Source organism: Dermochelys coriacea, chromosome 1, assembly GCF_009764565.3.
Source record: "Dermochelys coriacea isolate rDerCor1 chromosome 1, rDerCor1.pri.v4, whole genome shotgun sequence".
Lineage (NCBI taxonomy): Eukaryota > Metazoa > Chordata > Testudines > Dermochelyidae > Dermochelys > Dermochelys coriacea.
Window position 1 is genome coordinate 280,405,271 of NC_050068.2, and position 24,916 is coordinate 280,430,186.

General features: G+C 43.7%; 2 long non-coding RNA genes across 4 annotated transcripts; one reads left to right on the forward strand and one right to left on the reverse strand.

Annotated features, from left to right (window-relative positions):
• Positions 1-954: 954 nt before the first annotated feature.
• On the reverse strand, positions 955-17,467 carry LOC122455916. Of its 2 annotated transcripts, XR_006274432.1 has the most exons (4): positions 16,755-17,467; positions 15,318-15,409; positions 8,906-9,487; positions 955-8,582 (listed from the first exon to the last, which is right to left on the reverse strand). It is a non-coding gene; the product is annotated as an uncharacterized LOC122455916 (long non-coding RNA). The 2 variants fall into 2 exon arrangements; XR_006274430.1 differs by lacking the exons at positions 15,318-15,409; positions 16,755-17,467 and having other exon boundaries at positions 8,906-9,834.
• A 3,671-nt stretch (positions 17,468-21,138) lies between these two features.
• Positions 21,139-23,310, forward strand: LOC122455918. 2 transcript variants are annotated; one of them, XR_006274433.1, is made up of 3 exons: positions 21,139-21,272; positions 21,689-21,961; positions 22,071-23,310. It is a non-coding gene; the product is annotated as an uncharacterized LOC122455918 (long non-coding RNA). The 2 variants fall into 2 exon arrangements; XR_006274434.1 differs by having other exon boundaries at positions 21,151-21,272; positions 21,770-21,961.
• Positions 23,311-24,916: the final 1,606 nt, after the last annotated feature.

Genomic DNA, 24,916 nt, shown 5'->3' on the forward strand with positions numbered 1-24,916 from the left:
AACTGTAGTTAAAAATAGGGTTTTACCTTGCCCTGGTGAAATACAGCCTGAAGTTGCTGTTCCATGCTAAACAGATCACACTGCAATAAAGATATGTATCATTATTAGTAAGGACAGCATGGACAAAGAATATTATATATTTTTAGAGTTAAAAAACAAGCAACATATCTAGTCTTACAGTCCAGCAACTGTTTTGTTCAAGATAGAAAAGGACAATCTCCAAAAAGCTGAGGTTTTTTTATACCATTCTTACTCTTTGTTTCAAAACAAACTTCAAAGACTGTAGTTAGCAGGTTGATTTGATCACTACAACTCTTAATTAATAGATTTGTGATCTGCACACCTGGAATTTTTTTTTTTTTAAGTTACAATACTTTTTCCTGTTTCAATGTAAATCAGAGTACTCTAGGGCCTTCTTACAGTGTTAAACAGTAAATCACCATATATAGCAATCCTTAATGTTACTGTACCCTCTCCTGACTGGGGGGACCTTTCAAGTATCAATGAATATCTTAAGGTGTTTTTTTTTAAAAAACGTTTCTTTCATGCTTAAAGTTTATGTTTGTTTTGAAATAAAATGGATGTAGCACAACCATAGTAAACGCTCTACAAATACCCATAGCTTTTAAATGTTTGATTCTTAGGGGTTTTTTCAAAGCTTATATTTGACTAGTTGGAAAGGGCAAATGTACCCCTAGCAGTCCTCCACCCCTAGCAGCGGCACCAAGTGTTTGTTAAACATATTAGAAAGGCGCTGGGGGAGAGAAACAGGAGACCAGGGACCATGCAAAAGTATGGAATTATTTGTTTGGACTGTTAAATGTTTGTGCTATGCACTTTATTTTATTACTGGTTTTGGTTTATTGCTGATGTTTTGGAGTTGTAATGGCAGCTGTCCTATCAGACACCAATTTAATTTTTTTTATAAACAATTATATTCACAAGTAAAAAGGCTTTATTTTATTTAAAAGTTTATTACTACACTGCATCACATCATGTAATGAGTATTTCAAAGGATAAAGAAAAAGACATGATAAGGCACAACTGGGAATTGTGTATCCAAACAATTTCTCAATACAGTACATCTTTTCAGATCAATCCATAATGAAAATCCCCAGCTCATGCCACACAAATCACCCCCTACCCCCATACACATTGGATAAGCAATCATCTCATTCACAATTAACAATTCATGACAATCACACACACCCCCCTTTATAGCATACAGCGTCAGTACTTCATTTACTTTAAAAACTGCTGTACAAAAACATTCATGAATATACCATTCTTCCTCTTCCATTGGTCCATGTAAGTCTATAATGTGAGTGCACAAAGCATCCCTGATTTCTGTTGCCAGTGTGCATCCTGCTCCCACTGTGACAGATGCACTTTCTGGCTGAGTGTACCGGCTCAACAATCCAGTCATGGTAGGTCCATTTAGGAGCAGAAAATGCTCACTTTTGGATTCAAAGATTGTAAAAAGCCCAGCAAGCCACAATAATGCAGACAACACTGATGACACTGGAATCCAAACATGTGAACAGCACAAGCAGGATTTCAATCTCAATGTACATTTAAACCACCATCTTAGACTTAACGAGAGTCTTTTAGAAGGGCCTCTTACTAGGATATGGTTTCATAAGGGAAAGAAGAAGGGGGTACGCTGGATCCTCTAGAACAACAGCAGGGACAGTTAATCCATTTATGACAATGGCATTTGGTGGGAATAGTGTCCTGGCCTGTCCATAAACACAGATTCCTGATCAACAGAAAAACCTAGCCTCATGAACTTTTCCAGTGCAGCCCACATTGGCATCCATAAATCAGCCTCTGTGGTCCACACAGACCTGCATAACAGTGTAGTTTGCGGTTTATGTGTTTGTGTTTCTTGAGGAAGAAAAAACTATGGGCACATGAGTCCCATCAATAGTCCTGATGCAGTTTGGAAACCCCCGTTCTCTAAAATTACTCAGCAATTACTTCTGGGATATTTTTATGTCCACCACCTTTGGGTAAAATCCAATGCTTTACTGCCTCAGAAACCTCAGCCATGACTTTACCAACAGTTGACTTTCCACCACCAAAGTGGTTAGCAATGGACCTGTGGCAATCTGGGGTAGCTAGCTTTCAGATGATTGTAATCACTCACTTCTGGACTGGCATGGCCACTGTCATACTTGTGCTGTGGTGCTAGAGGATCAGGGCAAAGTGCTCAGAAAGCTACATTTCTGGAGCTTTTTTCCATGTGAAATTTCTAGAGCCATTATCAGACACCCCAGGTCCACATGCTGATGTGATCCCACCAGTTTGCGCTTGTAGCCCTGCTCCAAAAATGCTGGTCTACAAAGGGGGCATCAGAAAACGCCACCAAAATGTCTACCAGCATCTCCTGGATGCTCTGCCTGGTTCATGGAACAGGAGTGAAAGCGCAAGCAGGACAACTTCTTCAAAATAATAACCCCTCCATGTTGCTGGCTCAGTTGTCTGGAATGTGCAGACCTAAAAGACATCTTGGCAGGATGTGTGGGCAGGCTGCATCAACTTCCTGTAAAGTGCTGTAGGATGGATAGTCAAGTTTTACCACAGTGCACCATGACAAAAGGGCTAGAGCAGCTATAGCAGGGGACTGCCCTAGCCATAGGCGAGTCTGTATAGCACAATGTGGATGCGTGAGCCCAACTGTGAGACCTGGATCCAGAAATTCTAAACCTTTGGTCAATATTTAGCGTTGATGCTCAAGTCTGAGCTTAAAAAGACCACGCCTGCGAGCTCAAGTCCCACAGTCGGGGCGCTTTCATTACAGTGTAGACATACCTTTAGAAAGTTAACATTTTAATTTATACATACATATTATATATAGATATAGATACTTTGCAGTTCCTCTTCTATATTTCTGTCAAGACTGTTGCTCTAGCAAATAGTTTGTACTATCAACAGTTATGTTTTGTAGTTTAAAATAGTAAATAAAAAGCAGTTGCTCATCATCTTGGGAGGAGAGGGGGGAAAAGCAAGCCACTTCTATTTAGGTGCCGTTTTAAAATCATATTATTTATTTGCATTACAGTAATGCCTCTAGATGTCCCAATCATCACTGGAGGGCCTCACAGTGCTAGACACTCTACAGACACACATTAAAAGATAGTCCTACTCCAAAGATCTTACAGTCTAAAGAAACAAGACAGTCAAGGCATAAGAGAAGAAACGAAGGCACAGATTTGAGAAGTAACTTGCCTAAGGTTACACAGCAGGTCAAAAGCAGAGATGGGAACAAAACTCAGTTAATCTAAGTCCCATTTCAGGGCTGTATACCGTGGCCCACTGTAAGCTGGTGGGGTGAGGGCAGCCTACCTAGTGAGTGGAGCAGGACCTTCCCTGGTGGTTGTGGCAGCAGTTCAGAGTAATAGTGAGTGTGGATCCAGGAATCAGATACTGGTTTGAGGGTGAAGCCAGAGTCCTGATTGAGAAGCCAAGCTAAAGGTGGGACATGAGTCACAATCAGGGCAGGGAGGCAATGGCTAACCTGAAGCTGGCAGGAGTCAAGGCTGGAGCAGCAGGCAGAAGTGAAAGCCGGGCAAGCACAGCTGCAGGCATGGTACCACACTGAGCAGCTGCTGTGCTGCTGATACTGCAAGGCTCAAGCAACAGGCTGCTGATTCCCCAGCCCAATCAGGGAGCACAACCATTTGGCGAAGGCTCACTGGGGCTAGCTGAGCTTGCTGGGTTGCCTAGAGACCAGGCTGAGAGACAGCTGTGCTCCCAACAGTACCCCCTTCCCTAGGGCTCCTTGTAGGGCCCTAAATCCTGGTTTCTTGGGATATTGTTGGTGAAATTCCTATAACAGGGTGGGGGCATGGATGTTTTCTACAGGATCCTAGGACCACTCGTCTGGTCCATATCTCTTCCAGTGTACTAGGTAGTGGAGCTTATCCCTGACCTGTCAGGAGTCGAGGATTTGATGGACCTCATACTGTTCCTGGGCCATTGTAGGGGAGGTGGTGGAGCCATCCACCCAGGGAAGGGCTGACTGAAAGACAGTGTGGATACTGAGGGATTCTGGGAGCTGGAGTTTTAAGGTCACTTGATTTGTCGTCTGGGTGATCTAAATGGGGCTCAGGTACTTGTGATCAAGCTTAGCAGAGGGATAGGATGATTCCAAGTTCTGGGTGGAGAGCCATACCTTATTTCCTATGTTTAAGTCCAGGGCAACTTGCCAATCTCGATCAGCATAGCTCTTATACGACTCTTTGGTAGTGGCCAAATGCTCTGAGCTCCTGACGAATTTGTCAGAGATGAAGGACCAAGTTTGTGGCTGCCAGAACAGAAGGGCCTTCTGATAGCTCAGTGCGAAACTAGCGATGAAAAATGAAGTTCTTGAAAAATGGACTTTGCTGGGTAAAGGCATGAGTTGCATTATTGTAAGTAAATTCAGTCAAAAATAATGAGAACCCAGTCAATTTGGTGAACACTCAAAAAATAGCAGAGGTACCGTTCCATTGTCTGGTTGACCCTTTCTGTCTGGCCATCAGTCTGAGGGTAGCAGGCAATTGAGAGGAGGCACTTGGTCCAAAAAGGCAGAGAAATTTCTGCCTAAACTGGGAGACAAATTGGGTGCCCCAATCAGAAATGATGTGACCTGGCATGCTGTGATACCAGAAGATGTGTTCCAAGAAGAACTGTGCATTTTCACAGGCTGATTGAAGGGTACAACAGGGAATGAAATGAGCCATTTTCATCAGGAGGTCCCCCCACTATCAGGGCCACCAAACATTCATTATAGAGCTGCTCCCAAGAAGTCCACTGAGAAGGTAGACTCAGGGTGTGAGGGCAAGGAAGGGGTTAGAGAAGGCCTACAGATCTTGTGCATGGTGCTTTAGTGTGGATGCAGAGGTGACACATTCTAACATAGTCCTTGACATCTTTTCATAAGGTTGGCCATCAGAGATACTTGGAAATCAGATTCCTGGTCTTGAACTGGCCAAAATGTCCTGCCATGGGGGAGTCATGGCACAACATCAATACTTGGATTCTGGGGTCTTCTTCAGGAATGTAAGAGGAGGCCTTGCTGTAGATGGAAGCTTGGCCCCTAAGAAGGCACTAAAGTTTTCCGGGGACTGCCAGATTTCTCTCTGCTTTCCAGCCACCTGTTTGAGGCACCAGAGAACAGATGGTGGTCATCAGATGGCCTTCTCCCATCCCTCCAATGAAGTGAGAGGATTTGATAATGGTGGTAAGATTTTCCTCCTCAACTTCATGGTGTTCATCCCTGCATCTGCCTTCTGTTTATTGAACACCCTGGTAAACTCCAGGTATTTTACAAGAATTTTATGTGTGACTGGGCCACTGCTTGCCTCTCTGGGAGCCCTGGAGGTTGGAGCATACCACAGAGCACAGTCAACCATGAACGGGGGCTTGGGAGACAGTCTCACTGGCACTGCAGGGAGCAGAAGAGCAATGTCTTTGATTGCCAGCTGATTAGGGGGTTGTGGGTGTCAAGGATGATTTGCAAATGCAAGGCATAGATCACCCTGAATGATTTCCTGGTGGCCTCCACTGGTGTGATATGTGATGGACCCCGAAGAGAGGGGTGATGTATGAATGGTCTAAAGGAGCTCAGGGGAGATTTTTCAGAGGATAGGAATCCAATGACCCTTGACAAATTCTTGGAGCAGCAGAGCAGCTCACTGTGAAGAAGAATGGAGTACTGACCCAGCCTTGTCCATGTCTGGCATTTCCCGACATGGAGGAGCATCGGTCCTTGGCCAGGCAACCCATTGAAAAAATCCCCAGATGCCCCAAAGTACAGGCAGACTCCTAGAGCCCGGCATAATCTCTTTTCATTGGTGGATACATGGGGGTCACATTTGGTTGACCTGCATCAGATCTTGCTCCAATAGATTGCCTGGAGTTGCAACAGATGGAGTCTGGTTCCACAAGGGTTGAGTGATGTGTTTCTCATTCTGTTAGTTGGTGATCTATCCTAATACACAGATCAATCAGGGTCCCTAGCCTAGGCAGGGATTCCAACTGAGCTAATTTGTCCTTAAAAGCGTCATTGAGTCTTTGCCAGAAGTAATGTATTTGTGCCATCTCATTCCAGCAAGTATCAGCTGCCAGGCATTGAAACTCAGCTGCAGATCTGGTGATGGGTTGGGATCCCTACCAAAGGACTTGGAGCCCAGCTTCTGCAGTGTGCTCTCCATTAGGGTAATCAAAAAATGCATGCCATTGCCTGAACAAACTCCTCAAGCATTTGAGAAGAGGGCTAGACACCTCCAATAGTGGGGAAGCCTATGCCAGGGAATCTCTGGTAAGCAGGCTAATCACAATTCCTACTCGGGACTGGTCCCTGGAGTATGATAGCAGTCACAGAATGACTAGCAGACAATACTGATTCAAGAACCCCCAGAATATGGCAGGGACATTGAATTTGTCCAGTATGGAGATCTTGGGCTTGTGGATAAAAGGTGTGAGGGTCAGAGGACTGTAGCCTCTGCCTGGGCTTGCACCTGGATCTTGAGGGTAGCATTCCAGTCTTGTACTGTGGCATCCTGTGCCTGCACTTCATGGGCTTGCAGCTGGGCCTGCAGGACTGCATTCTGATCTCAAAGTGCAACAACCTGGGCCTGCATTTCCTGTAAAGCTCCAAGTAACTCCACAAGGTTGAGCAGGGCTCCTGCCGAGGTCATTTCAGGAGGGACCTCCATGTCATTAGGCCTATGCCTTCCCTACATCTGGTCTTTTGGGGTTGCTCAAACTGCAGGTTGCCAGGGCATGGTTGGTGTACCCAGTAGGTGGGCCAGGTCCTTGCCTGGTAGTTGTGGCAGCAGTTTGAAATAATGGTGAGTGTAAATTCAGGAGTCAGATACAGGTCCAAGGGTGAGCTGGAGTCAGAGTGGAGGAGCTAAGACAAAAGGTCAGAACTGGAGACAGGATCGAGAACACCAACCCAAAGGGCAAGCCAAAGTCAGGATTGAGAAGTTTGTTGTAGAGTACAAGCCAATATGGCTTCACTATCTTGCCCCTACTGAATTCAGCACAATTCTAGGATTGGTTTTAGAAAACTTTCACATTCTCTGCTGTTTGTCTTCCGTGGTGCAATTAGAACAGGAAGTGTAGATTATTTCTTTTCAATAATCTCATAACTTTTTCTACTAGATTACATAAAATTTAAGGTATATCAAGTTCTGCGCTTATATTGCTTGTGCTCCTGAATTTTACATTTTCCTGTAAATATATAACGGTTGGGCCAGGTTTACTGAAGTCCTTTGTGGCACTCCAGCCATGCAAAGCAGCTGTAAACCTGGTTTAATTGGCCAGTTGAACTGGGTGTCTGGGTGCTCTGGAGTGGTAAAAGGCAGCCAGAATGGACCATGGAATCTAGCCTACTAGCTGAAAAAACTGAGTATACTCAAATATCCATGAATTTTTATTTACTATCTTTAATTAAATACATGTATAATTATTGATACTATAAGCTACTTGCTAGAACAATGCCATGAGAGAAACCTAGAGATGGAAGTTTAGAGGAGTTCAGTGTGTTGGGGGGAAGAAATCAAGCCACTTTTATGTAGGTGCCTAATTTTGAATTTTTTCCCCGAAGTATTTTATGGCCTCTGTGGTGGGCTGTACTCACCTCTTGAGGATTACTTGTCATCCAGTTACAGTTTTGCCTCTCTCTTGGGCTACCATCACCCCCTGCAGGCTATCAACCTACCTCCATGGGTCTTCTGGGGCTTGGCCTTCTGGCTGGGTCACACATTCCAAAGCCTTTTCTGGTGTATAACTAACTCAAATGATAGAAACAGTTCCTTGCACTTCAGGACCAATTATAAACAAAATAGCATCTTACACTATTTGGGTTAAATTCCATCTCTCCAATTGAATCAGAAGGGTTCTTTCTTAACCATTGCCACTGTCAGTAATAGCCCTGGCCCAGCCTGGTTCCTCTGGCTGCAACCTAAGAAGAATCCCCCCCTCACTCTTACAGCTCCAGCTCAGAACTGACTTGCTTGCTGACAGCAAGCAGCTCCTTTTATTTGGGCTTGATGGGCCTTGACTGGCTGTTGTTGGTCCCCTGCTTTCTGGCTGCTGGAGGACTAGATCTTGCTGATGTTCAAAATGGCTGCTCTTTTCTTCACAGATAAGTTTCCTGAAGAGTGCAGCAGAGCAGTGGAGTCATCAGTAGGGGGCTACTGAGGCCTAGTTCCCCCTCCCTGTCCCATCACAGTCTCTCTTTAAAATATAGATCTGGTTTTATACAAGTGTAACTCCATTAACATCAATGACTTTGAGGTATGAGGGCCTGATTCTGATCTCACGGCAATTCCATTGATGTCAGTGGAGTTACTGTAAGATCAGAATCAGGCTCTTAAGTGAACTTTGAACCAAGCCCCTCTGAAATCAGTGGGTCAATAGACAGTTGCATAGAGCTACTTGTAGGATCAGGCTTTAGTCTTCAATAGGATTGTTGATGTAAGCCTTGGTTTTGCTTCAAATAATCCTACTGTAAAAGGAAGTTTCATGAAGATCCTGATCCTAAGTGTCTAATTCAGCGGTTGTTGCCAAGTCAGATATTTTCATAGCTGTAAAAAAAAAAAAAACCTCAAAGAGAGTTGGTTCCAGAACCAAAGCCACAGATCCGAACACCTCCATGCTTTGGAAGAATTCTGATCTGGAACTGAACTTCGCAGCTGCCCTTTATATCTGAACCAAACCCCTGGATCTGAATGCTACAAGCTTTGAGAAAGTTTTGATACAGATCCAAAGGTTGAATCAGCCCATCTCTTTTTAAAAAAAAAAAAAAAAAAAGCTGTGTAACAGGGTAGCAGTGTTTGCTTGACATACCCATCCCTTTTAGCTGGTGTTTATTCTAGTGGGAAAGGGTTAAATAGATTCTATGACTCACCAGAGCGGAAGGTTTTATACTGCAAAGGAAGTGGGCGCTGTTTTCTAGAGACAGAAGGGATCTAGGTTCTGGGCTGAGCAGTTCTGAGGTAGGCACTGTAGGAGCCACCATGCTGAAGAAAAGGTTCAAGATAGACTGTGTGGAGATTCTGGTTGTGCTTTTATGTTATTGTTAATTTCTTTTACAAAACCAAACCCCAGGGAGGGGTGAATTTTTGAATCTGCAGCGTGGGGATTTTGTTTTAGAGCAAATTAGGGCACCTGCTCCCAAACTACTATTCTTCTGTGTTTATGTTAGAGTTAAAAAGCACTTGTTTAAAAAAAAAAACCACTCTTGTTTTGCTCTTACTCTGAGTATTGTAAATAACTGGGAAAGGTCCCTTTTAGTATTTTGTGGTTGCTTGCAGTTACTGCAGCTTCTTTCTATCCAAATAGCCTTGCATTGTCAGAGTTGTGAAATGTGGAGAGATCAATTTACTGAGCAATTGTGGCTTCCTGCCGCCATCTCCAGTCAGAAAGCATTGGCAGGTGAGCTCTTTCTAAAGTGGTGATGGGAAGCTATGGTCTCTCAGGGACAATGAAACTGAAAAACACCAATAAATATTCTGAAAGCAGGAAAAGAAATATTTAACTCTATCATGGGCACTATCTGCTTTTTAACAGTTTCCAACTTGCCCGTGTACATGGCCAACTGTAACAGCTCTGAAGCAGTCATTACACTGTCAGTTAAATATGTATTTATGCAAACGTGCATAGAAAATTTAATATCAACTTTATGAAGCATGTTAAATGGGACTCTTCCTATGAAATTCTTCTTGGAATAATCAAATTAAAAAGGAATCTTTCCTCACATGGAAGCCGTTCCATACCCTTAATTATTTGTTGCTCATCTCTGTACCTTTTCCAAATCCAATATCTTTTTTGACATGGGGAGATCAGAACTGCAAGCAGTATCCAAGGTGTGGGCATACCATTGATTTATACAGTAGCATTATATTTTCTGCCTTATTATCTATCTCTTTCCTCATAGTTCCTAAAATTCTATTAGCTTTTCTGACTGCTGCTGCACATTGAGTGGATGTTTTCAGAGAACTATCCACAGTGATTTCAAGACTTCTTTCTGGTGTGGTAACAGCTAATTACTAGATCCCATAATTTTGTATGTATTGTTGGGATTATTGTTTTCCAAGGTGCATTACTTTGCATTTATCAAAACTGAATTTCATCTGCTATTTTGTTGTCCAATCAGCTATTCTGTGAGATCCCTTTGTAACTCTTTGCACTCTACTTTGGACTTAACTATTTTAAGTTATTTTGTATCATCTGCAAATTTTGCCACCTGACTGTTTACCACTTTTTCCAGATCATTTATAAATATGTTGATCAGCACTGGTCCCAGTATAGATCCCTTGGGACACCAGTTTTTAGCTCTCTCTATTCTAGAAACTGACCATTTATTCCTACCCTTTGTTTCCTATCTTTTAACCAGTTACCAATCCATGAGAGGACCTTCTCTCTTATCCCATCACTGCTTATTTTGCTTTAGAACCTTTGGTAAGGGACCTTGTCAAAGGCTTTCTGAAAGTCCAAGTACACTATATCCACGGGACTACTCTTGTGCATGTCTGTTGACCACCTCAAAGAACTCTAATAGATTGGTGAGGCGTGATGTCCCTTTACAAAAGCCATGTTGACTCTTCAACAAATCATGTTCATCTATGTGTCTGATAATTCTGTTCTTTACTATAGTTTCAACGAGTTTGCCAGGTATTGAAGTTAGGTTTACCGGCCTGTAATTACCAGGATCACCGCTGGAACCATTTTTAAAAATTGGTGTCACATTATCTATCCTCCAGTTGTCTGGTACTCAAGCTGATTTAATTACAGGTTTCAGAGTAGCAGCCGTGTTAGTCTGTATTTGCAAAAAGAAAAGGAGTACTTGTGGCACCTTAGAGACTAACAAATTTATTAGAGCATAAGCTTTCGTGAGCTACAGCTCACTTCATCGGATGCATTCGGTGGAAAATACAGTGGGGAGATTTATATACACACAGAAAACATGAAACAATGGGTTTTATCATACACACTGTAAGTAGCGTGATCACTTAAGATAAGCCATCACCAGCAGCAGGGAGGAAAACCTTTTATGGTGATAATGAAGGTGGGCCATTTCCCCATGTTATTTCTCCCGCCCACCCCACCCCCTGCTGTTCCTCAGACGTTCTTGTTAACTGCTGGAAATGGCCCATCTTGATCATCACCATAAAAAGTAACGAGGGTACAAAATATATTGGAAGGACAGAAAAGGTTGTGCTGGTGGGGGAGTAGCACTCTATATGAAAGAAAGCAGAACCAAATGAAGTAAAAATCTTAAACGAACCAAACTGTACCATAGAATCTCTATGGATAGTAGTTCTATGCTCTAACAACAACAATATAGCAGTAGGGATATATTACTGACCACTTGACCAGGATGGCGATAGACTGAAATGCTCAGAGAGATGAGAGGCTATTAAAATAAAAAACTTAATAAATAAAAATAATAATAATGGGGGATTTCAACTATCCCCATATTGACTGGGTACATGTTATCTCAGGACAGGATACAGAGATAAAGTTTCTGACACCTTAAATGACTGCTTCTTGGAGTACCTAATCCTGGAACCCATCAGAGGAGAGGCAATTCTTGATTTAGTCCTAAGTAGAGCGCAGGATCTGGTCCAAGAGGTGAATATAGCTGGACCCCTTAGTAATAGTGACGATAATAAAATTAAATTTAACATCCCTTTGGCAGGGAAACCACCACAGCAGCCCAACACTATAGCATTTAATTTCAGAAAGGGGAACTACACAAAAATGAGGTTAGTGAAACAAATTAAAAGGTACAGTGCAAAAAGTGAAATCCCTGCAAGCTGCAAGGAAACTTTTTAAGGACAACATAATAGAGGCTCAACTTAAATGTATACCCTAAATTAAAAAACATAGTAAGAAAACCAAAAAAGTGCCACCATGGCTAAACAACAAAGTAAAAGAAGCAGTGAGAGGCAAAAAGGCATCTCTTAAAAAGTGGAAGTTAAATCCTATTGAGGAAAATAGAAAGGTGCATAAACTCTGGCAAATGAAGTATAAAAATATAATTAGGAAGGCCAAAAAAGAATTTCAAGAACAGCTAGCCAAAGACTCAAAAAGTAATAGCAATTTTTTTAAAGTACATCAGAAGCAGGAACACTGCTGAACAGCCAGGGGGCCACTGGACAATCCAGATGCTAAAGAAGTACTCAAGGACAATAAGGCCATTGTGGAGAAACTAAATTAATTCTTTGCATTGGTCTTCATGGCTGAGGATGTGAGGGAAATTCCCAAACTTGAACCACTCTTTAGGTGACAAATCTGAGGAACTGTTCCAGATTGAGGTGACAGAGGAGGTTTTGGAACAAATTGATAAACTAAACAGTAATAAGTCACCAGCACCAGATGGTATTCACCGAAGAGTTCTAAAATAACTCAAATGTGAAATTGCAGAACTGTAGTCTGTAACCCATCATTTAAATCAGCTTCTGTACCAAATAACTGGAGGATAGCTAATGTGATGCCAATTTTTAAAAAGTGCTCCAGAGGTGATCTCAGCAATTACAGGCCGGTAATCCGGACTTCAGTACTGGTTGAAACTATAGTCAAGGAGAAAATTGTCAGACACATAGATGAACATAATTTGTTGGGAAGCATCAACATAGTTTTTGTAAAGGGAAATCATGCCTCACCAATCTGCTAGAATTCTTTGAGTGGGTCAACAAGCATATGGACAAGGGGGATCCAGTGGATATAGTGTACTTAGATTTTCAGAAAGCCTTTGACAAGATCCTTCACCAAAGGCTCTTAAGCAAAGTAAACAGTCATTGACTAAGGGGGAAGGTCCTCTTATGATTGGTAACTGGTTAAAAGATAGGAAACAAAGGGCAGGAATAAATGGTCAGTTTTCAGAATGGAGAGAGGTAAATAGTGGTGTTCCCCAGGGGTCTGTATTGGGCCCAGTCCTATTCAACATATTCATTAATGATCTGGAAAAGGGGATAAATGGTTAGTTGGCAAAATTTGCAGATGATACAAAACTACTCAAGATAATTAAGTTCCAAGCAGCTACAAAAGGATCTCTCAAGGCTAGGTGATTGAGCAACAGAATGGCAGATGAAATTCAATGTTGATAAAAGCAAAGTAATGCACATTACAAAACTTAATCCCAACTGTACATATAAAATGATGGGGTCTAAGTTAGCTGTTATCACTCAAGGAAGAGATCTTGGAATCATTGTGGATAGTTCTGTTAAAACATCCATACAATGTGTAGCGGCAGTCTAAAAAGCAAACAAAATATTGGGAATCATTAAGAAAGGGATAGATAATAAGACAGAAAATATCATATTGCCTCTATATAAATCCATGGTATGCCCACATCTTGAATACTGTGTGCAGGTGTGGTCTCCCCATCTCTAAAAAGATATATTGGACTTGGAAAAGGTTCAGAAAAGGGCAACAAAAATGATTATGGGTATGGAATGGCTTCTGTATGAGGAGAGATTAATAAGACTTGGACTTTTCAGCTTGGAAAAGAGATGATTAAGGGGGGATATGATTGAGCTCTGTCAAGGCTGAATCCCCACTCTGTCACTTTGAGGACAGAAGGTGGGAGCCCGCAAGGATTTTAAAAATTAATAGTTGCCACTCCAGGCTTCTATTAAACTCCCAAGGTTACAGCTTTTCTCTGACTTTGGCTTGGTAGACGCTGCCACCACCCAAATGCAAAAAAATCCCTTTGGACCCAGGACGGAGCACTTGGGAATTCCTCCCTGAGGGGTACCCTCCAGCCCTTACACATGGAATAGCTGAGAAAGAAAACAAAGGAAATTAGCTGTTACCATCTAATCCAACAACATGGACAAACCTCTTAGGACACCAAAAATCCAATCCTGTTCTTAAAAAAAAGGTTAATTTTATTAAAAACAAAAAGGAAAAAATGAATCTGGAATTCAGGCTTTTGCTAGATTTTAAAAGAGCAATTCCAAAAATTAAGCACCCAAAATAGCTCTCTTGGGGGTTCAGCTTAAAGGTTACAAGCAAACAAAAGCATCTGGGGTTATAACAGAGGAGATTCACAAGCCAAATAAAAAAATAAACCTGATCACATCTAGTTAAACATTCCTAATTTACTTACATATTTGGGGGGGTTCAAATAAGTAATTCTAGGTCTGATCTGATGACTTTTCATATCTGGTTTAAGCCTTACACAGCATTTCTGCTTACAGCTAACAGGCCGGCCTGGTGTCCAAAAGGAAGCCCCTCCCCCACCTTCTTTTATCACAAGGTCTATAAAATCATGACTGGTGTGGAGAAAGTAAATAAGGAAGTGTTATTTACTTCTTCTCAGAACACAAGAACTAGAGGTCACCAAATGAAATTAATAGGCAGCAAGTTTAAAACAAACAAAAGGAAGTATTTCTTCACACCACGCACAGTCAACCTGTGGAACTCTTTACCAGAGGATGTTGTGAAGGCCAAGACTATGAGAGTTAAAAAAAGAACTAGATAAATTCATGGAGGGTAGGTCCATCAATGGCTATTAGCCAGGATGGACAGGGATGGTGTCCCTAGCCTCTGTTTGCCAGAAGCTGGGAATGGGCGACAGGGATGGATCACTTGATGATTACCTGTTGTGTTCATTCCCTCTGGGGCACCTGGCATTGGCCACTGTCGGAAGATACTGAGCTAAATGGACCTTTGGTCTGACCCAGAATGGCCGTTCTTAAATTCTTATGATAGTGTAAAAATAAATAAAATCCAACAACATAGATTCATAGATACTAAGGTCAGAAGGGACCATTCTGATCATCTAGTCCTCCTGCACAGCGCAGGCCACAGAATCTCACCCACCCACTCCTACGAAAAACCTCACCTATGTCTGAGCTATTGAAGTCCTTAAATCGTGGTTTAAAGACTTCAAGGAGCAGAGAAGCCTCCCTCAAGTGACACGTGCCCCATGCTACAGAGGAAGGCGAGGTCAGCCTTTCTATTGACTTCAGTGGGCTGTGGATCAGGCCCATACACTATAAACTCACTGTGCTGACATAAGCAAGCCACTGAGTGCAAGGTTTTTGAGTATTCAGTGAAGTTACATGTGGTGCAATTAGCTGGTGTTGAAAGTTGTTAGGTAGAACTTCATTGCTTGTTAAAAGAAATTGCACAATGTTCTAGGTGAAAAAATACTTGTGCTGTTGCTGGGTACATTGTTTGCACCATATCCTGAAATGGTGCTTGGGTGACATGACACATTTTTATTGTTATCCTGCTGTTTGTTAAACCCCATGTCGAACTTAGATAAAGTTCACAGAATTTGGTTTTAAAGAGAGAATTTTATTTACCATGACCACAGTGCTGTGTATTCTGCTGCAAGCTGGACCTGAACCATACCTCAGGTTTCTCTGACTTGGCAAACTAGAAATTCTGCAGCCAGCTGGGTGTAAATTTTAAAAAGGGAGGACTTCATTGAATTAAAAAAAAATAATCACCTTGATATCCCACATTTCCTGGTATATTATTATATTAAATTCACTTTATCTAATGTTGTCCTCAAATCATTCTATTTCATCATGCAGCAGAGTTCTGTACTGACAGTTTCCCATTTCAAAGTTTTAGGACATGACTAGAGAACTGGAGCTTTTGATAGACAGGAAAATGTAGGAGGTATTATTTCTGTCTCTTGTGGACAGGGAGATATGACTTGAAATTGCTTGCTGCCTTAGAAGGCTGGGCATTTTGTTGAACTCCTACTTTCCCACTCCAGCAACCCCAGGAGTTTATCCATCCACAACCTTTGGCCTAATATCCACTAGTGGAAGGATGTTTCTGCTGAATGATCAGCAGTGAAATAGTTAATCCTCACATTTTAAATTGTCATTAGGTTTCCAAGTCAATACCCACCCGTAAGAATGGGAACAGATCATACCTCTAGGAGCTAGCATTTCAAGTTGTCTGCAGGACATTTCTGAACTGGTACATGGTCCATTCATCTGAATTAGTGCTGACCACAGTTTAACTATAATGTAAACTAGGACAAATCACGGTCAATGCTGCTCTGACTCTTGGGTTAACTGTGTTGACCACAGTTTCTCCTTGCCTTCACTTACAGCTAAATCAAATACCAGTTCAGCGCAAGTGATTACCGACAACCAGTTGCTGAAACCATGCTATTTCCTAGTGTAGACACTCCTGCTATTTTGATGCATTCAGCTGCACCTTCATAGAGTGTTTGCCTTAACCATGGAGCCTGCATGCCTGTCTAGGGTCCTAGAGTCTGTCACTCAGTTATGCTTCATTAGTGCTATATTCATACATAAAGTGAGAGACAGTTGATTCTCAAACAGCAGCAAAATTGCTCAGATTGCATTGTAAATTCCCTGAATGCTTTAAACTTGACAATACTTGCTATATCAGCAAATACACTAAATCAATAGCAATTCAGTGGCTATATAATGATTCACTGCACTACTGATGTTCAGATTTCTACAGTAGGAAACTAATTTTCATGAAAAATAAACCTGCCACTTTTAGACATAATTTTGCTATTCTACTCAGTAATACTCTCTGCACAACATCAGAAAACAGGAATTGGAGAAAATGGCTGCAATGCCTCAGCAATTGTTTGAAAGTTTTATTAATTAAAATTATACCCTACATAAGATTGTAACTGCATTTAGATAGAATATTAAAATCCTTAAACATTAAAAACTGCCAGAAAGGTGGTAGCTGCTGAGCATTATATTTATTAAATAAAAGAAAATCCCAATTTAATTTACTACCTATGAAAAGAAACAGTCTTATGAACTCCAAACGAGTGGCACCTGGGAAGGTCAAGGAGTTCATTCTTGGAGATCTCCTCTACATGCCAACAGTAAATGGAGAGGGGTTACTGTAGCACCAACACAAAGGAAACAAAAACTGCCAAGAGGTAACTAAGGCTGGCTGTAGCCATATAAGGTACTTGGGAAACGCATTGTTTTGCTTCCTTGATACTGATTATATCTGAAACATTCTCTGCCTCCCTTCCTCCCCTGCCCATGTTCTCTACAGATTAGATTCGTATGTTTACCTCAAAAAGAGGTCAAGTTTCCATCTATCCGGCTCACTAACAACTACAGAAGAATAGCATACATGTCTACCAGTTCAATACAATGGCCCTCTAGGAATTCTCCCATTCAAACCCAACTGGTAGGGCATAGGAATATGGAAAACCTCTAGAGGTTTGCCATCCCAACATATTCTAACTAGTAGTTCTACCCCCAAAATCATTGTCAATAGCAAAATTAATGGATGGTTGTACAATATTTCACATGTTCAACTATTTCTGCATAAAACACACTATGGAAACACTCAGGCGGTACATATATTTGGCAATACAATTAATATTTTTAGAAGCAGTATGTAGTAAAGTGACATTACATCTAGCCTAGAAATATAAGTCTGGAAGGGACCTTGAGAGATTATCTAAATCCATCCCCTCGCTCTCAGGCAGGATTAAAAGTTTCAGAGTAGCAGCCGTGTTAGTCTGTATTCGCAAAAAGAAAAGGAGTACTTGTGGCACCCTAGAGACTAACAAATTTATTTGAGCATAAGCTTTCGTGAGCTACAGCTCACTGAAAAAAATTTTCCACCAAATGCATCCGATGAAGTGAGCTGTAGCTCACGAAAGCTTATGCTCTAATAAATTTGTTAGTCTCTAAGGTGCCACAGGCAGGATTAAAGTATATCTAGACCAGGGATTCTCAAACTTCATTGCACTGCAACCCCCTTCTGACAACAAAAATTTCTACACGACCCCAGGAGGTGGGAAGCCTGAGTCCCATCACCCTGGGGGGCGGGGGAGAGGGGGCCGAAGCCTGAGCCTCACAGCTCCTGGCAGGGAAGGGGTCAAAGGCCAAGCCCAAGGGCTTCAGCCCCAGCCCGGGGGCCTGTAACCTGAGATCCACTGCCCAGGGCTGTGGGGCTCAGGCTTCAGCCCTGATCCCCAGCAAGTCTAAGCCAGCGCTGGCTCCCCCATTAAAATGGGGATCACGACCCATTTTGGGGATCCCAACTCACACTTTGAGAACCACTGATCTAGACCATCCTGGACAGGTGTTTGTCTAATCTGTTCTTGGAAACCTCTAATCCCAGGGATTCCACAGCCTTCCTTGGAAGCCTATTCCAGTGCTTAGCTAGAAGTTTTGCTCTCCTAGCCAGAAACCTGGTGGGATTAGAACCTAGTACCTTTTTCTTTGAGTAGATGCATCCCAAGTAGGCGTGTGCGTGCCCTGTGTACCAGAGCTGGAGACTTTTGCCTCCATTCCTTCAAGGATTCATCAGCTACCTGTGGCAGTGTATGCACACCCTCGTCACCCTTTGGGGACTCAAGACAATACCAAAGACTCCTGGGACTCTAGACAGTACGTGTGGTCAGAGTCAAGTGGTCAGAGTCAATACTGTGGCCCTCCCATACCAGGCTGCGTGGCCTAGTGGCCTGAGTCAAGACAATGGCCCTCCAGTGCTGGGCCACATGGCCTAGTGGCCAGATCCAGGGGCCACCACCAAAATGGAGGTGGTGGCTGGGTATGGGGACCCACACCCACTCAACTCCACAGGGTCCCAGCACAACACCCTAACAGTGGCGGAGTGATCCACCACTGGGTCAGTGGGGAATCCAGTCACAACATGCTGACCTTACATGGGTGGGAGATAACACTCATGCCACCTCCCAGGCCACTTCCTGATGTTGTAGTTCCTATGACATTGGGGTCTCCAGGCTCCTCAGTGCAGGTAACTCGCTGGGACTCCAACTCCTGCCGGTCAGCTGTAGGTGACATGTCTCCAGTCTGAGTCTCAGGATCTCTGGCTCCCTCAGGGAAGGGCTGTAACAGCTTCTGAGCTTGGGCCTCCACCAAGCACCCTTCCTCCTTGGCAGTCAGCCCAGACTGACCTGAGCTGCTCTCCTTTATACTAGGACAGCAGTTGGAGCATGCCCAGCAGGGTCTGAGAGGGGTGGGACTTCCTCTGCCCATAGTGTGGGATTAACCCTTTCCTGCCTGATGTGAGGTATGCACACCCCGTCACACACCCACACAGAGATGCCAGTAAGGGGCACAGCAACAGCAGTTATGCAAGTGACAGCACATCTTTGTGCAGCCCTTTCCCCAAAGACAATGAGACTACTCCAGGAAGAGGGATAGGTCTCACAAGAGGAAGCATTTGAGCTCAGAGCCCGGCTGCTCTTTGCACCCTCCTTCAGTGCCTGCTAAACATCGATTTTGACTCAATGGCCCAGATCACTGTTCCACTTGTTTTTCTTCCTTCCTTTTCATCCTCGTTCTTTTGGGGACAGGCTGGCCCGCTTTTACAATGCCTGGGTCTTGATAACATCCAAGAGCTGGGTCCTGGACACTTTCAGATCGGGCTATGCCTTTTAGTTCCTCTCCACACCCGCTTCCCACCCACCCACCATCCATCCCTCTTCAGGGACCCAACTCATGAGACACTGCTATTTGAGCAGGTCAGCTCTCTGCTGGCACCTAGGAGTGCTGGAAGAGATTCCATGAGAACACGGAGGTCACAGGTTCTACTCCCCATATTTCCTGATATCAAAAGCCAAGGGCTGGATGAGGCCCATCCTTGACCTTCACAGACTCAACATTTTTATCAAATCCATGACATTCTGCATCGTTACTTTATCAGCTATCCTCCCTGCTTTGTCTCAGAATGACTGGTTCACTGCTCTGGTCCTTTAAGATGCTTACTTCCATGTAGCCATTCTACCAAGTCACAGGAAGTATCTTCAGTTCTTGCTAGGAGACCAAAACTTTCATTCTGCCTTTCTTTTGCCCCCAAGTCTTCACAAAATGCATGGTGGGGTTCATAGTGTATCTCAGGAGGAAGGGAACCCATATCTTCCCCTATCTCAATGGTTACTGAAGGGTGGCTCCAGAGAGGAGGTTCTTGCCCATGTCAACACCACACTACGCTTACTCTACCATCTGAAGAAAAGGAGGACTTGTGGCACCTTAGAGACTAACAAATTTATTAGAGCATAAGCTTTTGTGAGCTACAGCCCACTTCATCGGATGCATTCAGTGGAAATTTGCCACAAGTCCTCCTTTTCTTTTTGCGGATACAGACTAACATGGCTGCTACTCTGAAATCTATCATTTGAGATTCATTCTAAACACCATGAAATTGACCTTGGCCCCCGCTCAGCAAAAAGAGGCCTTGTTAGATTCCACAAGGGCATTCTTGTAGACCAACTGCTTCCAGGCGATTTGACAACTGTGCCTCCGTTTGCAATCACAACCGTCCATGACAGTTCGTGTGCGCCTGAGCCTATTGGACCACCTAGGTGCAAGTAGATATGTGGCCCAACTCTCCAAGTTGTGCCTTTGCCTTCTTCAGATGTGGCTCAGGATGGTTTATTGACCTGCATTCTCTAGCCAGGTTAGTACATCTTTCTCTATCAGTCCTGGAGTCCTTGCGCTGGTGAGAGTCCCCACACAATGTGTGCCAAGGGGTACCCTTCACTCTGCCCTCTCCAACCAAGTCAGTGTTACTGAAATTGCAGTTGTTGCTCTACACCAGCCATACAAAAGAAAGAAGAAGAAGAAGAAGAAGTAGTGATTACCAACACATCCCTTCTGGGTTGGAGAGTGCATCTGGACTCATTGAGGATGCAGGCCTGTGTTCAGAACAGGAAGCCTTGCTCCACATCAACATGCTGGAGCTTTGGGCTATCCTCAATGCATGTTACACCTTCCAGGGCCACATCAGGTATCTGGTTCACATACTAACAGACAATACCACCGTGATGTAGAATGTGAACAAACAAGGGGGAGTTCACTTTAGATCACTGTGCCTGGAGGCGATCAACCTGTGTCAGTTCAGAATTGAAGAGGATATCACCCTACCACTTACCGGGGTCCAGAACATCTCATGGATCATTTCAGCAGGGTTTTCTCCACAAGCGGTCCCTGAAGATAGAGATCCTACAGATGATGTTCACAGCATGGGGCATCCCCATGATCAACCTCTTTGCAACCACGAAAAACAGGAAGTGTTGCCTATTCTGCTCTCAGGATGGGCTCAGCCCGTGCTCCCTCTCCTATGCTTTCCACTGCAGCCGGCAGTCAACTCTTCTGTACACACTCCTTCCTATCCTAATCCTTCCCCAGGTCATTGCCAAGCTCAAGGCAGACTGAACCAGACTCCTCCTGATCACCCCAGCATGGCCAAGGCAGCACGGATTCTCAGATCTCTTTGCTCTGTTGGTTCAGCCTCCCCTGTCACAGCCTGAGAAGGAGGTTAGTCTTCAGGGTGAATGATTGCAAGTCAGTGGAGCCCAGACTCCACAGACACACACACTGTTGGGGTGGGGGGAGGAGAAGGTACCGGGTGGGGACTAATTTTCATAGCTGAGTATAGGTCCAGCTTTCATTTGAAAAGCTGTCTGCAGGGGCAGAGTGTAGAGGAAAACACAAAGTGCCAGAAGGTGGAAAAGAATGTGCAGGGGGAGTTTGGGGAGTGCATGGGAAAGCGTTCTGAATGTGCTGAAGGGGAGGACGAGCCAGCATCTGCTCAGTCTTCAGTGTTACGAGAGTCTGGAGCATGTTGGTTTGATGCTCCAGAACTTTAATCAGCCTCCCTGTGACATCCCTGTTGTAAGAATCCTTCTCTTATCTTTCCTGCTTTTTGCTTTCCCTCCACTTCTTGCATTCAGTGTTTTCTCCTCCAACTGCTGCAGCACAACCCAGAACATATCTTCCTTCATCTGTCTCGGCCATTTTCTTATCTTGCGCAGACACTCTGCTGCTGTTGGGGGGTTGGTTCTCAAGGTCAAGTCTGGAGAGGCATAATTAACAATAAATAGAAGTTCTGTTGCAACTACACACAGAGCATTGAAGAAGTAACATTAATACACTGCTGGTAACATACCTACCACTTTCTTGGTGACCCTAGGCAACCACCCATGAGGCAGAAGATCCCAAGAATGGTGAATGAACCCAGGGGCAGGGCCTTGTTTACTTCAGAAAAGCAATCTGAAAAGGTCGCAGGGCACTTATGGGGGGCAACACTCTAAACTTTCCCACCTTTTTCCACAGGAGGTGGTCACTATGGAAGATATCTCACTCCTGAGCGTAAGCAGGGAAGCAAGGGTACATCTGCTACACACTTGCAGCTTCCACCCTGGTCCCTATGTTGCTCGCCTGCGTGCAGCTTTCGTCCCTACCCAAGTGATTGAGAGTCATTTTCCTATGCCACTCTTCAGTGGGGCAAGGAACAAAACAGCCCTGCCAGGAACATTCGGCAAAGGATCGCTGAATACTTCCAGGAAAGCATCCTAGAGAGCAGTATGGAGGATTCCTGTGAAATCTCAGAGTGCATCAACTCCCTGTTCCGCCATGCTGCCTAGCTGTGTGGGAAAATGCCCAGCACACAGAACAAAGCCAGCCTTCTACATTTCTCTGCCTCCAACCTGCTTCAGAACTTCACAGAGCAAAACCACTTGCCAGGGGTCTCCTCTCCTGCTTCTGGCTTGCCAGAGAGTGACTGCAGAGACTGGCTGGACACCTTTGGAGTGGAGAACAGCTCCTGACTAGATGCATCATGGGGCTCCACATCTTCTTCAGCCTCCACCTCTTCATAAATTACTTCCTCATCTGGGTTAGGTCCACTTTCCACTGGCTCAGACCCGCTGAAGTATCCATGTTGCTCTTTGCAGTGGAGGTGGGGTCACCACCTAGGATAGTGTCCAACTCCTTATAAAAACAGCAGGTGTGGGGCACAGCCGTAAAGCGACGGTTTGCCTCCCTCACCTATGGTACATACTCCTCAGCTCCTTCACCTTTGCTCTGTATTGCAGCATGTCCTGGTTATATCCCTTTTCATGCAAGCTGTGCACAATCTGGTCATAGGTATTGAAATTCCTATGGCTGTCGTGCAGCTGGAACAGGACGGCCTCCTCTTCCCAAACACTACAGATTCAGTAGCTCCACAGTGGTCCAAGCAGGAGATCATTTGCTGAGTGGAGCCACCATGGTCAGCTGGGAATATGCAATGTGAGCTCAGCACACTGAGCAAATAGGAAGGGAGATTTCAAAACTTCTGGAGCTTTAAAGGGAGAGGTGTGGAAAGTGGTTTACCTGGTGTCAGGGCAGCAGAGTTGAAAATGCTGACCAGAGTGGTCAGGATGGGCATTGTGGGACACAGAAGCCATTAACAGCTCTAAAATCAAACACAGTGTCTACGCTGGTACTACAGTGCTACAACCTTGGCACAAAAAGCCTTATGACTCTTATCAGGGTGATTTTATTACAGCATTGCAACTGAGGAGTTTCAGGACAAAAAGTGGCTTTGCAGTATGTACACCTCTGCTGTTTCGTCATCAAAAGCTGCCTTTTGGCAAAAAAACTTGCAGCGTAAACCAGACCTAAGTCATGAGTCAGCCAAATGTATCAGTGACGTAGTGCTGGGAATCAACTGCTAAACCAGCACTTTGATCGGGTAAACACCAATTAATTCCCCCCAAGGTAGGCCTTATAGGGCCTAATAGGTGGCTCAGAATGGGTTGGGTGAGCATTAATGAGCAAACTGATCCATTAACACAGGAGGCTAAGAAAGTTATGCAGGGAGGAAGAAAGAGCCAATGATCTCTATCTAGAATAAGCCCTATCCCCTCATCAGAGAATTGAGGAGAAACTGAAACTAAATAATAGGGTAAAGTAAGATGATGGGAAGAGCAAATATAAGTAAACTGCACTAGGGTGTCTAACAACTCAAGGTCTCTAAGTCTACATCGACAGAGTGAAGTGGGATGTTACCCAGTCACAGTGTCAAAGGGAAAACATTTAGTTTTTCCTGACAGATAACACCACTTAATATATATTCATATGTGTAGTGATAATAGTGGTAAAGTGTATTTTTATTGTTATTCTGTGTTTACAAAGCTACCGCACCTGAAGTCTGGAAGGATTCACACATGACTCTCTACCTCTGTTGTCATAGGAACAACTTCTAGGTGCCAAATAGCTTTGCAATATCAGTACTTACATTTTCAGCAGCTCTCAAGAAGGGAGAAGCTGTGGTAAGCTGTGAAGAAACTGGAAGGCTAGAAAGTCAGAGCACAGTATGTGAAAGCATCCCAGTCATGGGATGAACAGAATGACCAAGAGAAGATAGCTTTTATTTCATAATAAAAAGCTATAGTCCCAGAAGTAACCAGCTCCCAAATTCTCATGCAAATTTTAAAATATTAGCTAATTTAAAAAAAAAAGAAAATTCACTAGTTGGAATAAAAGGTATATTAAAAAGTTAATTAAATATCAAGTAGCATTACAGCTTTACAAGTAGCAATATCAAGTAGCATTACAGCTTAAGAAATCCTTCTCAAGATCAGCAAAAGGGAAGGAAATGTGATGTCATTTTTAGCCTTCTTCAGTTTCTATGGATACTAAAAACCAAGTCTAGAGTCTGATCAATATATCCATTTATATATATGTAACCCTTCTGCCAGTCAGAGTTGGCAGCAACAAGGGCCGCGTTCAGTATCTAGGGGTTCCTTTTCAAGAATACAACACAAAACCGGCTCAAGCCCCCACCCAGTGACCAGAGACAATTACACACCGCCCGCTGGGCCTCTAAAAGGCAATACTTCCCCTCTCGCAAGCACAGAGTCTGAGTGCAGCAAAAAACTTTTAATAAAAGGAGGGAAGTAACTTGGCATTAATTTGGAGAAACACTGCAAACAGGGCTCAAACATAAACCATGAGCAAAAGACCCACTCCCAAGTATGTTGGGCAGTGTCCTTTTCCCCTCAAGTTCTTAAGTCAAGCAACCAAAAGGTCCCTTTAATGTGCCCATCCCCTCTCTGCACCCCACTCATAGTTGTTGTCCTTGGGACAGTGCAGACCCAGAGGTGCATCTGCAGAGTTCACCTCCCACACTGGGT